This window comes from Siphateles boraxobius, unplaced genomic scaffold (genome assembly GCF_051911475.1).
Source record: "Siphateles boraxobius isolate OS27281-9 unplaced genomic scaffold, OSU_SipBor_1 2, whole genome shotgun sequence".
Classification (NCBI taxonomy): domain Eukaryota; kingdom Metazoa; phylum Chordata; class Actinopteri; order Cypriniformes; family Leuciscidae; genus Siphateles; species Siphateles boraxobius.
The window spans coordinates 11134789-11147669 of record NW_027508810.1 but is presented as its reverse complement, the minus strand read 5'-3'; the positions used below and the strand labels follow the sequence as shown (position 1 = coordinate 11147669).

General features: G+C 38.9%; 1 protein-coding gene across 5 annotated transcripts in view; it reads right to left on the bottom strand.

Annotated features, from left to right (window-relative positions):
* enox2 (ecto-NOX disulfide-thiol exchanger 2) overlaps positions 1-12881 on the bottom strand; it is a 280102-nt gene that overhangs the window by 47956 nt on the left and 219265 nt on the right. The gene's annotated exons all lie outside the window — the stretch shown is intronic.

Sequence of the window (12881 nt, the reverse complement as noted above, 5' to 3'; positions counted from 1 at the left end):
GGGGTCCAAGCGGAGTCGGACACAGAGCAGTTCAGGCATGTTTGGCTGTGAGCCAGTCACTATAAATAAGCGAGTCTCTTTAGACCCCACAGCTGCCCCCAACACTCGTCATCCATCATCACCAACATTACACTAACTCCTGTTTATTGTGGCGGCTCATGATGAGCATTATGTTTATGTCGGCTCCTGTCAGTGGAAAAGAATATAATATTCTCTTGTCTTGTTCATGATGCTAGAGGACACAGCATACGTGCACAGCTTCAATACAACACTATAGGAAAAGCATTTGAGTAAACTGACCAAGATGATTCACAGTTCATTCAAGGGCTTTGGATGATGTGCTATAGTACTTTCTGTGTGTGAAGAAATAATATTTCTATAAAAATGTGTTTACAAGGCATAAAATAATTTGTCTGTCTGATCATTACTAAAGTCTCAATGTTTAAACTAACACTCATGGGGAATTTACTGAAGAAAAAAAAGCTGTTTACTAAAATCCACTGACAGCTGTTTTGCCAGCCAATTTGCCAGCCTCGTTTTAGCACCTGATTCATTGAAGGAATTATGCACATCAGGTACTGGTACAAATATGGCAAAAGAATTAGTACTGATCGCAATTCACGCCTCGGCTGGATCTGAAGGACACAGCAGAATCCCATGATCCGATACACTCCGAGGGGGACATGAATCTACAAAGCCGAAATAATTATTTGCGGTAGCCATATTCACTAGACAATATACATAAACATTAATTTTTTAATAAAATCTAGTTTGTTATAATAGTGAAATGTTTCTGCTTTAAAAGCATAATGTTAATTGTGTCTGCCAATGTTTGTGAATCTGATTCATTCTATAAAGAGTCTCATTTGCATAGAAAGGATTTGTCCAGAAACAATGAATTTGAATATGCACGGCACAGCACTATACCACAGTGGTTTCTACAGCACCTGGTTGTACTGGCCTGTGAGTGGTATGGATTAATTTACCAAGTCACATTTACCAATTCTACAGGCAAAATGTACTCAACCAAACAGGAATCCAGGAAAAAAACATGAATTCAATTCAAACACTACTTACAATTCAAAAACTATTTTGGACAATGTACCCACTGAAACACTTTACCTGCAAAATGTCATCTAAGTTTCACTAATGTGACAGCACCTTAAGATGAAAGGTTTTGTGATGAAACCCCTCAAGCAACTGTGCAAACGTTTAGTGAATTTTCCCCTCAGTGTGTCCTAAATAGATTTTCACAAGTTTGCACGTAGATGTAATTAGATATGGCTTACTTTCTGAGGGAAGGGCTCGGAGCTCGGAATATGGCCTGAACCCAGAGTATTCCCCTATCCCTGACCGGGATAGGAACCAGCCAAGAGTGAGGCGTTGGGGTGTTGGTGGGATGTTGCAAAACTGTCACGGGACAGAGGTGAGGGACGGCTGTACTGTCTACTGTATATACAGGTCTCTTATTGTGCTGATTGGTTGGATCATGACCATCCAGAACTTTAAATAAACTTCATGTTTTTCTCATTATAACTATAGAACGAGAGACTTAAAGCTGATAGTTTAAGAGCAATCACTGAGGATCGCTAAGGGCCAAGTAGTTTTGTTTTCTTTTTCAGTCATTTCTTACACAGAGCTCTATTTAATATTGGTTGCAGGCCCAGGATATCAAATGTTTCCTTTTGTCAGATGCACATGAAACATTTTGGTTTGACATAAGCAGTCTCTTGAAAGTTGAAACTTTCAGCAAGTAATAAAAACAAAGAGTAGATGTTTGCTTTAGAAGCAACAGAGGAGCTACACAAGAAAGAGCTTGATCCCTCTAAAGTGCTTGAACTTTTCTAAATCAAATACACCCAATTTTCATATTCACACTGTGGGGAGAAAGCAAAGTATATAATTTGAGTTTCACCATGCAGCCGGTGGCTGATTTGTTTCCATTGACACCCAAGACGGCGATATGAAATTACACAGAACGCTGCGTCAGATCTGAGATGTCTGAGATAGCTTTCTGCAGTAACTATAACGTCTCAAAGTGGAAACCGAAATGAAATCAAAGCCAATTATTTCACAAACCAACGCTCTTCCCACTGCTCCATGGCTAAATATCCTGTGCCGTCAAAGGCGCTTCTTTGAAGAGTGAGCTAAGATGACACAGGAGGGTCTGGGACATAAATTTAGGAGGGCACCGTGTACCTCCAGCGCTGCGAGCGTTCAACCGAGAGACAGTCGTCAACAAGCTTAACGCTAATCAGCTAAAATGAAGACAGCCGCAGGTGTATCTCTGTCTCGCACAAACACACGCGCTCAAATAGACATAGACAGTGAAGATGACAACTGTACCGCAGACAGAAGTTGATAGGAAAGTGGGTGCAGAACGTATATATGTAACGAGTGAGGAGAAAGAACTGAGGAAAATGGCCAGTGATGCCACCCTAACTGAAGACAAACATGTGAGCATGATGTACATTATAAAAAAAAAAAAATAAAAAAAACGCAGTCGCACAGATAAAAAGAAGCGCATAACATTGATCTTAACAAGCATGTTGCTCTGTGACACCCCAGACGTGTTTTACTCACAGACCTCCGGAAGATTCGACTGCACAGGAAGCCTGCCTTGGATCTGTGTATGTGAGATGGTAAAAGAAGAAATCCTGGGCCTTTTGTTAGCTCGAGTGGGGTGTCAGGAGTGAGACTGCAGATAAGATGAGTTGACTTCTCAAAAGCCAGTCTTTACTCAGCTTGACAGCCGTCTACCTGCTGCGCATTGTCCCTCTTGAAAGAGGAAAGCAGGACAGTGTCTCTATGGGAAGCCTGTGGCGAACACAAGCACCTTAAACAGGTTTTTCTCCACAGGAGAGCAATATATGATCAGTATGTTGTTTTCCTCCACTTATTTCTTTCTTTTATCATAATGTTTTGCAACTGTAATTCTGGGGTGGTTGTATTGTGGATCACGTCTATTTTTTTGGTTCACGTCTATCGTTTTTTAGAAATCATAAAGCGCATTTTAATAAACAAAATCAGATAGCATTTTGGACATCATAGAATGTCATAAAATCAAGTGAGCAGCATACTTTTGAGGAACATAAGCAAGTTTAAACATTTGTATTTTTTTTGTTTTGTTTATGATGTTTAAACAATTTTGTTTAGGTTTGATATGAGCGTTTGAACAGGCCAATAATGCTAAAAAAATATGGACTAAGTTTGATTCAAACATACATATGTCCAAATGTTTATGTCCACAAATGACGTCTAGGTTTGATTCAAGCATTTGCACGTCCAGTGAAACCTAGAACTGCACTTAAGGTAAGATTTGAACATGTCTATGATGTCCATTTATGTTGTCTAGGTTTAAGTTGAACATATAAATGTGTCTATGCAGTACGGAAATGCCTAAAAAGCCCAGATGTCTACCAGATTTGAAAGTGCCAATGACAGTATGATGCCCAAAAATGCTCTCTCAGTCCAGTGTTGTTATTGTTAACTAAAACTATTAAAAATAGCCCCCATTAATTGAAATAAAGCTAAAATAAAAATAAATAATTATAAAATATTAGATGGAAAAACTGCCTTAGCAAATAACTTAAAGCAAATAACTTAAATAAAATAAGTTAAAGTACTGAAATGACTAAAACTAAAAATAAAGCAAAAAATAAATAAATACAAATATATACATATATATACATATATATATATATATATATATATATATATATATATATATATATATATATAACCTAATGAAAAATAACATCAGCATATAACAAAATTACTAAAACTTAATATAAACTGAAATTAGACTGAAAAAAAAGCAATTTCTAAATAAATACTATAATAGTATATAAATAATACTTAAATTACACTGATTCGAATGAATGAAAGCAACTATAACATTCCTAGGCTTTGAGACATACTTTAGCCAATACTTATTTTAAGCAACAGTGTCAATGAGGTTAAAGGCCTCTGCAGCCACAGGCAGGTCTGGTGTAGGGAGGTGTGGGTGATATGTGGCGTGAGTGGGTTGAAGTGAGGAAACAGGCCAGCCTGGCAGTGCCCTTGGCAAACTAAGGCTTCCAGAAGCAGAAACACAGTGACACGGCCCTCTCGGCTCTTGGAAGAAGAGAGCTTTGCCTGATAGAAAGGTCAGTCTCAGGCACAGAGCCAGGACAGACTGAAGGTTTAGAAGGCAGTGAAAGGCAGCATATGCAGCCTGACCTGATGGTGGAAGGTGCATCTACAACTGGGCACTGAATCACTGCTATCCTTTCATGCGGTCTGTGGGATTTCCAGGCTCTGCAGAGAAAACAGACGATATTTGCCATGCTTGGTCTCTCTCTCTCTCTCTCTCTCTCTCTCTCTCTCTCTCTCTCTCTCTCTCTCTCTCTCAGAGCTCAGTGTCCTTCAGAAAGCCAGGCCTTTCAAACGGCAGTGAGTGAAAGGCGATCGATGGCCATTTATTAAGCACAGTAGACTAGAATGGGGATGCAGAGATGGAGTTGAGTCAAGCTGGGGCTGTGTCGGGCTGCAGAATAAGACTGATGGGTTAGGAAGGTGTGAAGCTGTGCTGGAGCTGCGGGAAAGTGATCCAGAGCAGAGGAATTTCACTTTTTCCGCTGGAGTCCTAGGTTAGTAGTGTGGAGAAGACCTTATACCTTTACCAGCCACCATCAATAGCAGAAATATTTAGTTGGTTTAACTACTCAAATAATACTGCAAATATAATATATAGTTATAAATATATACTTGTATATGTTAAATGTTACTATGGAGGTTTGGTCCAAAGTAACTAGTGATAGACTAATATATTAGTCAATATATACAGTTTAAATGGACGATATTTAGCCATATAGCATAATTTGCTATCATTGAATTGTAATATTGGGAACGTGAACTATAGAAATCAGCATTGGCCAAAAGACTAAAAAGTGGTTACATGACAGTTATATAGTTAAAGTCCCTCAAAAGTATTCAAACACTAAAGACACACTTAAAAAAAATGCATGTATGTCACTGCATTAGGAAAACAAAGAAATAGAACAAATATTTAACTAAAATGTTTGTTTTAAATGAAAATACCGTTCAAATAGTTTTGGTCGGTAAGATTTTAATGTTTTTGGAAGAAGTCTCTTATATTCACCAAGACTGCATTTATTTGATCAAAAATACAGTAAAAACAGCGATATTGTGAAATAGTATTAAAAATGTTCTATTTCCATATATTTTGTAATGTCATTACATTCTTATTCCTGTGATGCAAAGCTGAATTTTCAGCATCATTACTCCAGTCTTCAATGTAACATGATCATTCAGAAATCATTCTAAGGCCCCGTCCACACTACTACGTTTTAGTTTAGAAACGGAGAACTTTTGCTACGTTTGCACCTCCCGTCCAGACTAAAACGGCAAAAACGAAGACCTAAAACGGAGAAGTTTAGAAACGCTGCCGAACCCGTTTTGCGTTTTGAATCTCCGGCGGGCATTTTAGTGTAGACGGGTCAAAACGGAGGACTTTAGAAACGATGACGCAGAGGCTCACGCTCGGCTCTCTGATTGGGTGTCATACAACGGAAGAAAACATACAACAACAGCCTGGACCTATAACTGCCTACATGCGCCGGTGGCAAACAATTATTCCAGTGATCTGTGATAATTCCCGTGTGCAGCGGCAGTATCGACCATACATGGAGCGTCGGTTTTGGGTTAAGCCGGGAAGAACCAGCACATGGTGAGATAATTTTATCAATGAAGTTGTAGTTCCTGAAGAATGGTGCAAAAACTTTTGAATGTCCAGATCGGCACTTATCAACCTCAGCGAAATCTGAGGAATAGTCAATCTGTTTTCTGTTTACACCGGCACGAGCATGCCCAGTGTAGGTGAATGGTGACGTGATCCGCGTTTTCAGTCGTTTTAATGTGGACGGAGATCAGTTCTAATACGCATCTGAAACGCTGGTGTGGAAGGAGATCGTATTCGTTTTAATTCTCCGTTTCTAAACTAAAACGCAGTAGTGTGGATGGTGCCTAATATGATGATTTACAGCTCAAGAAATATTTCCTCAGCGTTTGAAGGGAAAAATGGAAAATGGTGATGGAAAACAATCAGTTGGAGTAAAGAGTAAACCATTTTATGCATACCTTTATCGTACGAAAAGTCCATTCATTATAAAGTTGATCATTTTGGCTATATAAAATACGAGGATGTACCTTTAGAGTATGTAAACAGGTTCCATCCTGCATTCATAGTCATTGACATGGCAAACAAGAATGTTAATCCATGGTTTAGGAATACAGTGGAAAACGTCAGTTTATGGATAACCAGGATTAATTGTGGTGAATCATGAGCAGTATGTCATGTGAAGCTAACCCCGGATTCTGTTTACCCAGGATTTAAAATGATCCAGGCTTAACTAGTTAAAAAAAGCCCCAAAGAAAAGCATTATGTTGAAAACGGTTGTGCTGTTCCACTGTTTGTGGATACCATGATCATTTCCCCCTCGAAAGAACAGCATATATTTGAAATAGTTAATTACTGTAAATGTAAATGTATGTTCTATCACTTTTGATCAATTGAATGCCTCCTTCCTGAAATAATTAATTTCTTTAAAAATATCTCACTGACTGTTGAACAGTAGTGTAAATAACAATAAAACACTGACTATAAAATATAAACAAAACGTATCTAATATGACACCTGTATGAACTTGAGAACATCCACTAAAAATCACTTAAGCACGAGGCATTTAAAAGACAGAAAGTAAAAAAAAAAAAAAGACTCCAGCATCATGTTTTAAATATTTTGTAAGCTAATGCAATTTAGACATGTTTAAGAGGGACTCAAGTATCCAAATACTGTTTAGGGCCACTGCATATTACACATAACATGATGTGTGACCATGACTGGAAACACAATGCAAAAATCTGCATAATTGCAAGTGGAACTGCCTGATTTTTATATCCTTATTAGAAAGTCAGGCAAGGCCAGATTTAGGCTTAGCTCTCCACTGATCTGCTGAGACGCCACGAGTTGAATAAAACAAGGAGGTTTCAAATATCCCCATCGTTCAAATCTAATAAATAACAAGGGGTGAAGCTGACAGCAATAAGCCTGTGTGTTTTTAATACAGCTGCAATCAAAGCGAACGCCGCTGCCCTTTAAAAAGCACTGATAAATGACATATGGTATAAATGCTGATATCTCCTATCATATTTTGCCTTGAAGGGGATGAGAGCAGACAGAAAAAGAAAAGGGTGAATGACTGAAAGATGGTGAAGGAAGGGTGTAGAGGCAATGAAAACTGGTTAGGCTTAGAGGGAACCAGGACAAGAGACGTACAAGGACAAACCGCTGGGACAAATAAGAGAGCAGGTGATGATGTAGAGAGGCTTGAGTTTGTAAAATTTCATGTTAAATGGCATGAGCCATCGCGGGTCCTTGGGAAAAGGACTTGGGTCATTTTTTCTGGCAACTGAGGTGAGAATAACCATGAATGATTGCTCCGCATTACTGTATGCCGTAGTCGTGAGAGCACAGCTGTCACCGGCTATTAAATCCACTTCTGCACGGTCCGGTGCGGAAAAAAGGAGACTAGTCGTTACAATGCAAGATATGTGCATGATAACCTGTTCAGTCTGAACGAGATAAGACGAGACTGTCATGTTTATGGATGTGCCCAAATCTCATCAGACAGTGTTCGCTGCGTTCACCACGATGGCCGTGTCTTTCAAGTTTCTCTTTTCTGCTCGTCATTAAAAACTACAATCCCAGAATCTGACGACCCCCACTCCAGCTCCAGAAACAAGCGGGCCTTTGTTCTGCAACCCCCCACCCCCCTTCCCGTCTTTCTTCTCCACGATCTTGGAATAATTACCCATGCGCTGGTTGATCACTGAGCCCAGAAGATAAGGCTGCAGTGAGTGACCAGGTTTTATTCATTTCTAATCTGGAACATAAAGGGAATATAAACCGTGTTGTTCATGTTGTTATGTTGCGACTCTAAGATCGATATACTGCTAGCTGCCCTGTGTTGTCAATGAATGATGACAAGAGAAACTGATTCCTTTACAGACAAACAAACAAACCTTCAAAATATTTTTCCAGCTAGAGAAACCTTTGTAAAGTGAAAACTAAACTGAACCTTTACATCAATAAACACGTATACGATTTCAGTTGAAAAATAGCCACAAGGCTTTCCAAGTTAGCAGAATTAGTACTAGTAAAAACAACACGAAAAACTTTTTTTAAACTCACAATATGACACACTGATTAAAACTATTAACATCATGAGGAAGGGTTAATACAACGTTAGTATTGTCATTTGTTTTTATTTAGTTTTATATTTTATTGTCTTCTCTGTTCTCTCATATTGTGGCGCACATTCTCTTTCTGCCCGACTGAAATTCAATGGTTTCCAAACTAGGGGGTCTCAAGGGGGTGCTGGAAAAGTGTACCTGCATGCAACCAGATATCCCGGTTTATTTGCCAGCGGACTTTTGACAGCATCAGGGCTTTTGTTAAAACTACAGATCAAACTTCCCCACTTCTGCATTCTTGCCTATAGGCAGTTTTTCCTGCCTTGTTCTGCATAGATAGCAAGAAGCTTATCTTGCACCTTCAACAGTAATGGCACTAGCGGTGCCACGAATTTGATTGTAGATGGGCCTCCAGAAAACTGGATGGGCCAGTTAAAATAAGCAAAAAAAAAAAAAAAAAAAAAAAAAAAAAAACGGTTCCCCTTCATCTCCGTTTCAGCTCTTTTCTGCGGCACTGAGGACAGCGACTCAGTAGCCTACCTGTTAGGCTCTTGCGTCCCCGTCCTCAGCTCAGTGCCGTGACGTTAGCCTAACCGGGGGGTCGCACACTGGACAAGAAGCGCAGCGCTGTCCCGCATCACGTCTAGGACAACTCGAGGTATCGCACACTGGACGCGCACTTTCTCAGTTTATGGCCAGCAATACTGTTATGTTTAAGGACATTATGGAATTAAGATAATGTCTGTACTATGTTAGGATTGTACTGTACAATTAAATACAATCATTGCTGACTTTGCAGTCTGAACACTTTACCTCAGTGCGTCCGTTAACTGAATGAATTGAGAATATCAGCTGAAAATCCGATAACAAGCAGCTGATTTCTGTAAATAAATATAAAACTAAATGTATATTGCAGCACAGGGTGAAGTCAGTATACATTAACGACGATTTGAGACAAATACATTTAAATTTAATATAAAACAAAACAAAACAAAACAAAACAAAACAAAACAAATGGCGGTCTGTGGCGCGGCAGGATTTTGAACAAGGTCCTGAGCCGTTGCTGGGCGCCGCAGACAGACGACGAATGGCGCCGCCGGTGTGTGTACATTCCTAGAGAATAAAGTGTTCGAAGTCACACGTGGGGTAGAAGCCGCTGATTGGTTGAGAAGCTTTCACTCAAAGCTTTCCTTGGGCTGCTTATTGGATGAACTGCTAGAATATAAATCATTCACGACTCACTATAGGCCTGGGTCAAAATGGGCGGGCCCGGACCTAAAATGGGTGGGCCCAATGGTAGCACCGCAGGTGAGTAATGGTACTGGAATCAGTAAGACCCCCCCCCCCCCCCCCTATAAATAAACAAATAGTTTTACTCAGAAAGGACACATTAAATTGATAAAATAAATATAAATTTATAAGAATACAAATATTTCAAAAGTAAAAATTTTAAAAATTACATTTCAAATAAATGCTGTTCTTTTGAACTTTCTATTCACCAGAGAATCCTGACAAAAAAACAACAACAAAAAAACGCTTTAGTGTGTTCACAAAAAATGTTTCTCAGCACAACTGATAATAATAATAAGAAATGTTTCTTGAGCAGAAGATCATCATATTAGAAGGATCTGTAGGGTCATGTGATCCTGAAGACTGGAGTAATGATGCTGAAAATTCAGCTTTGCATCACATTTTACAATATATCAAAAAAGCAGTTATTTTAAATTGTAATATTATTTCACAATATTACTGATTTTACTGTATTTTAATCAAATAAATGCTGCCTTGTTGATCAAAAGAGATGTTTATCAAAAACATTACGAAATTTTACCATTCCCAAACTTTTGAATGGTAGGGTATGTAAAAAAAAAAAGAAAAGTAAATATTTTCCAGATCAAATCTGACATATTATTAATATTTGTATTTTTCACATTGAAAATGGGGCGTTGCATGTGAAAAAAGATTCTTATAGATTTTAGGTTCTGCAAGGAAATCATAACATTTTGGGGTCCACACGGCAATAGAATGAAAGCCCCTGTCACCAGAGCCTAACAGTATTCTAATATGCATTAAAAGCCACAGCATATTATTATAAATATTATCTGAGCTCATCACAATCCCTTAGAATTTGAAACAGCATAATTAAGATACCTATATAGAGCCTCTATCTGCCATTCAGTCTTTGTTCTTTTGCAAACTTTCTTAAAGATATTTTCACTGGTAATCTGTGTTTTCGCTGAAAAGAATAACTTCACTTGGTCAGGTGAGGATCACAGTTGTTCTGCTGAGTTATAAATGCTCCTCTCGCACTTCCTACTTTGGCATCAATCAATGTCTCGCATCATTTGTTTGAGTATTAGAGTGCGTGGAGCAGGTGTGTCAGTCCGTCACTCTCTTTTAGTCAGCTGGGATAGGACACTTTGCAGGTGAGGCTAACCACAGCATTACGAGGGCACCAAGCCTGTGATTACAGATGTGCATGTGGAGAGTGATCAGCTGTTTGAAGGACACCGACTCTCTCAGGTAATCGTGGTATCCTGTGACCCTCCTCTTGCTGTGTGGCATATTTTACATGCCAGAATACCTCAGTCTCCTTAGAGGTCAACTGTCCAATTACAGTCAGTGTTTCACCCCGGTCCCCCTGGACAGCCCCCTCCTGTTTCATTCTTCTGCCTGACCTCTCTCTCTATGACAGGAGACGAATTCAGATGAGCTTATTCAGCTGGTGGGATGAGGGGGTTATCAGGGTAAATATGAAAGAATAGATGACAGCTCCTCTCTCAAATAAAAACATAGCCCTTCTATCAAGCGTCCGTCTGATGCTTTGAGTGGCAGCTGGCTTTTAAAATCGTATCTGCATCTCATCAAGATGACATGCCCTGCTAGGCTATGGAGATCGAAATCTTTATAGAATTATAATATTAAGTCGTATACCGGGTGTATAGTTGCTCATGGCTATATCAGTCTTTTCATCTAGTCAGCATTTCAGATCTCATTGCTCAAGTCAATAATATCATTTAAAATGCATGAGGGTTATAAATACTGCTTATCATTGCATACATGTTAAATGGAGTGAGATGTAAGCTGTGTTCCCAAACCTAGTGAGCTGCCTCGCTGCCTATGGCCTATATAAGCAGTTGCTTTCTAAAGGCTGGAATACACTACGACTTTTCAAATCTGAACAGATTTTACAACACAAGGTATCATACACGTGCCGACTTTGTAAATGTTTACAATTGCAAAACTGGGCATTATACCCTAAACCAGAGGTTCACAAACTTTTCCATTCCAGTTGATAAAAAACATGTTCGCTCCAGTCTGTGATCCGAGCTGCAAGTGTGAAACTCATTGCGGTGTTTAGCGCAAAAACATGTGTATATGTTTGTTCTGTGTGTACATATTAAATGCTTTTTACAGACACATTTCCCTTCTGTGTTGATAGTTAGCCAAATGCACGAGGGGAAACGCCAAGAACGCACTCTTACGGCCATGTCTCTGTGCACAAGCAGCTTAATAATGAAACAATCCACTCTGAGACGCAGAAAATATTGTTTTTTAAATTTGCTTGTGCGCGCTTCACTATAAAACACGCAGCGTGAACATATATTTATATAATTAAATCGCAGCATTTGTGTTTCGAAAATCGCACTAAGCAATATAATGATTTCTATTTGATGTTATTATATCGATGTTGGTATATCGTGCAGCCCTAGACTTTTGTGCGTGTGTGTCATTCACTGAAACGCAAATTTAGCAGAGGCCCACCTTTTCCCACTCTGACCAGGGCTTGACATTAACACCCGCCAACCCGCCGGATTGGCTGGATTCAGCAGTGGCAGCAGCAGCTGAATTTTATATACTGAAACTTTTTTGAATTGTAGTCTTTTTAAAAAAGCATCTGAAAAAATAAACTAAGTGCAACAGTTTTTTTTTATACATATTGATACTGAAATATCTGAAACGATTCCAATACACATTTTCCACAGAATAGATACACGATACACTATAATCTCTCCGACAGCGAGTTGACACACAAACCCGCCTCCTCTCACTCACTCTTTATATATAATCTGTGTCAGGTCTTAAAGTGACAGCAGCCTATTAGACCGGCTGACAAATTAAGAGATACTATAAAAAATATTTACATGGCAGTTTTTCCTCCATGGCATTGATGTCAACATTGGTAAGTTTGGAAAACCATTAGCCACAGTGGCTGTTGAGCAAAAAAGTTAATGTCAAGTGCTGGTCGTGACCCCTGCACTACAGGACTGAGGATCATACACTACCGTTCTGAACAGAGGTGGAAAGAGTAATAAAATATTCTACTCAAGTAAAAGTACTACTACTTCAATGAAATTTTACTTAAGTACAAGTAAAATTACCGGTCTAAAAATCTACTCAAGTAAAAGTAAAAAGTAGCTCATTTAAAATTTACTCAAGCGAAAGTTACTGAGCTACTTTTTTAACAGCAGGGCGGGGTGGGGTGGGGTGGGGGGAATCTCCCGTGTAGGGTTGTATGAGGGTATGAGATTTTTACAGTATGATAACGTCTCAGAAAATATCATGATTTACAGTATTAATCAATTATTAAATAAATGGTATTATTAAAATATGGTTATTATTAC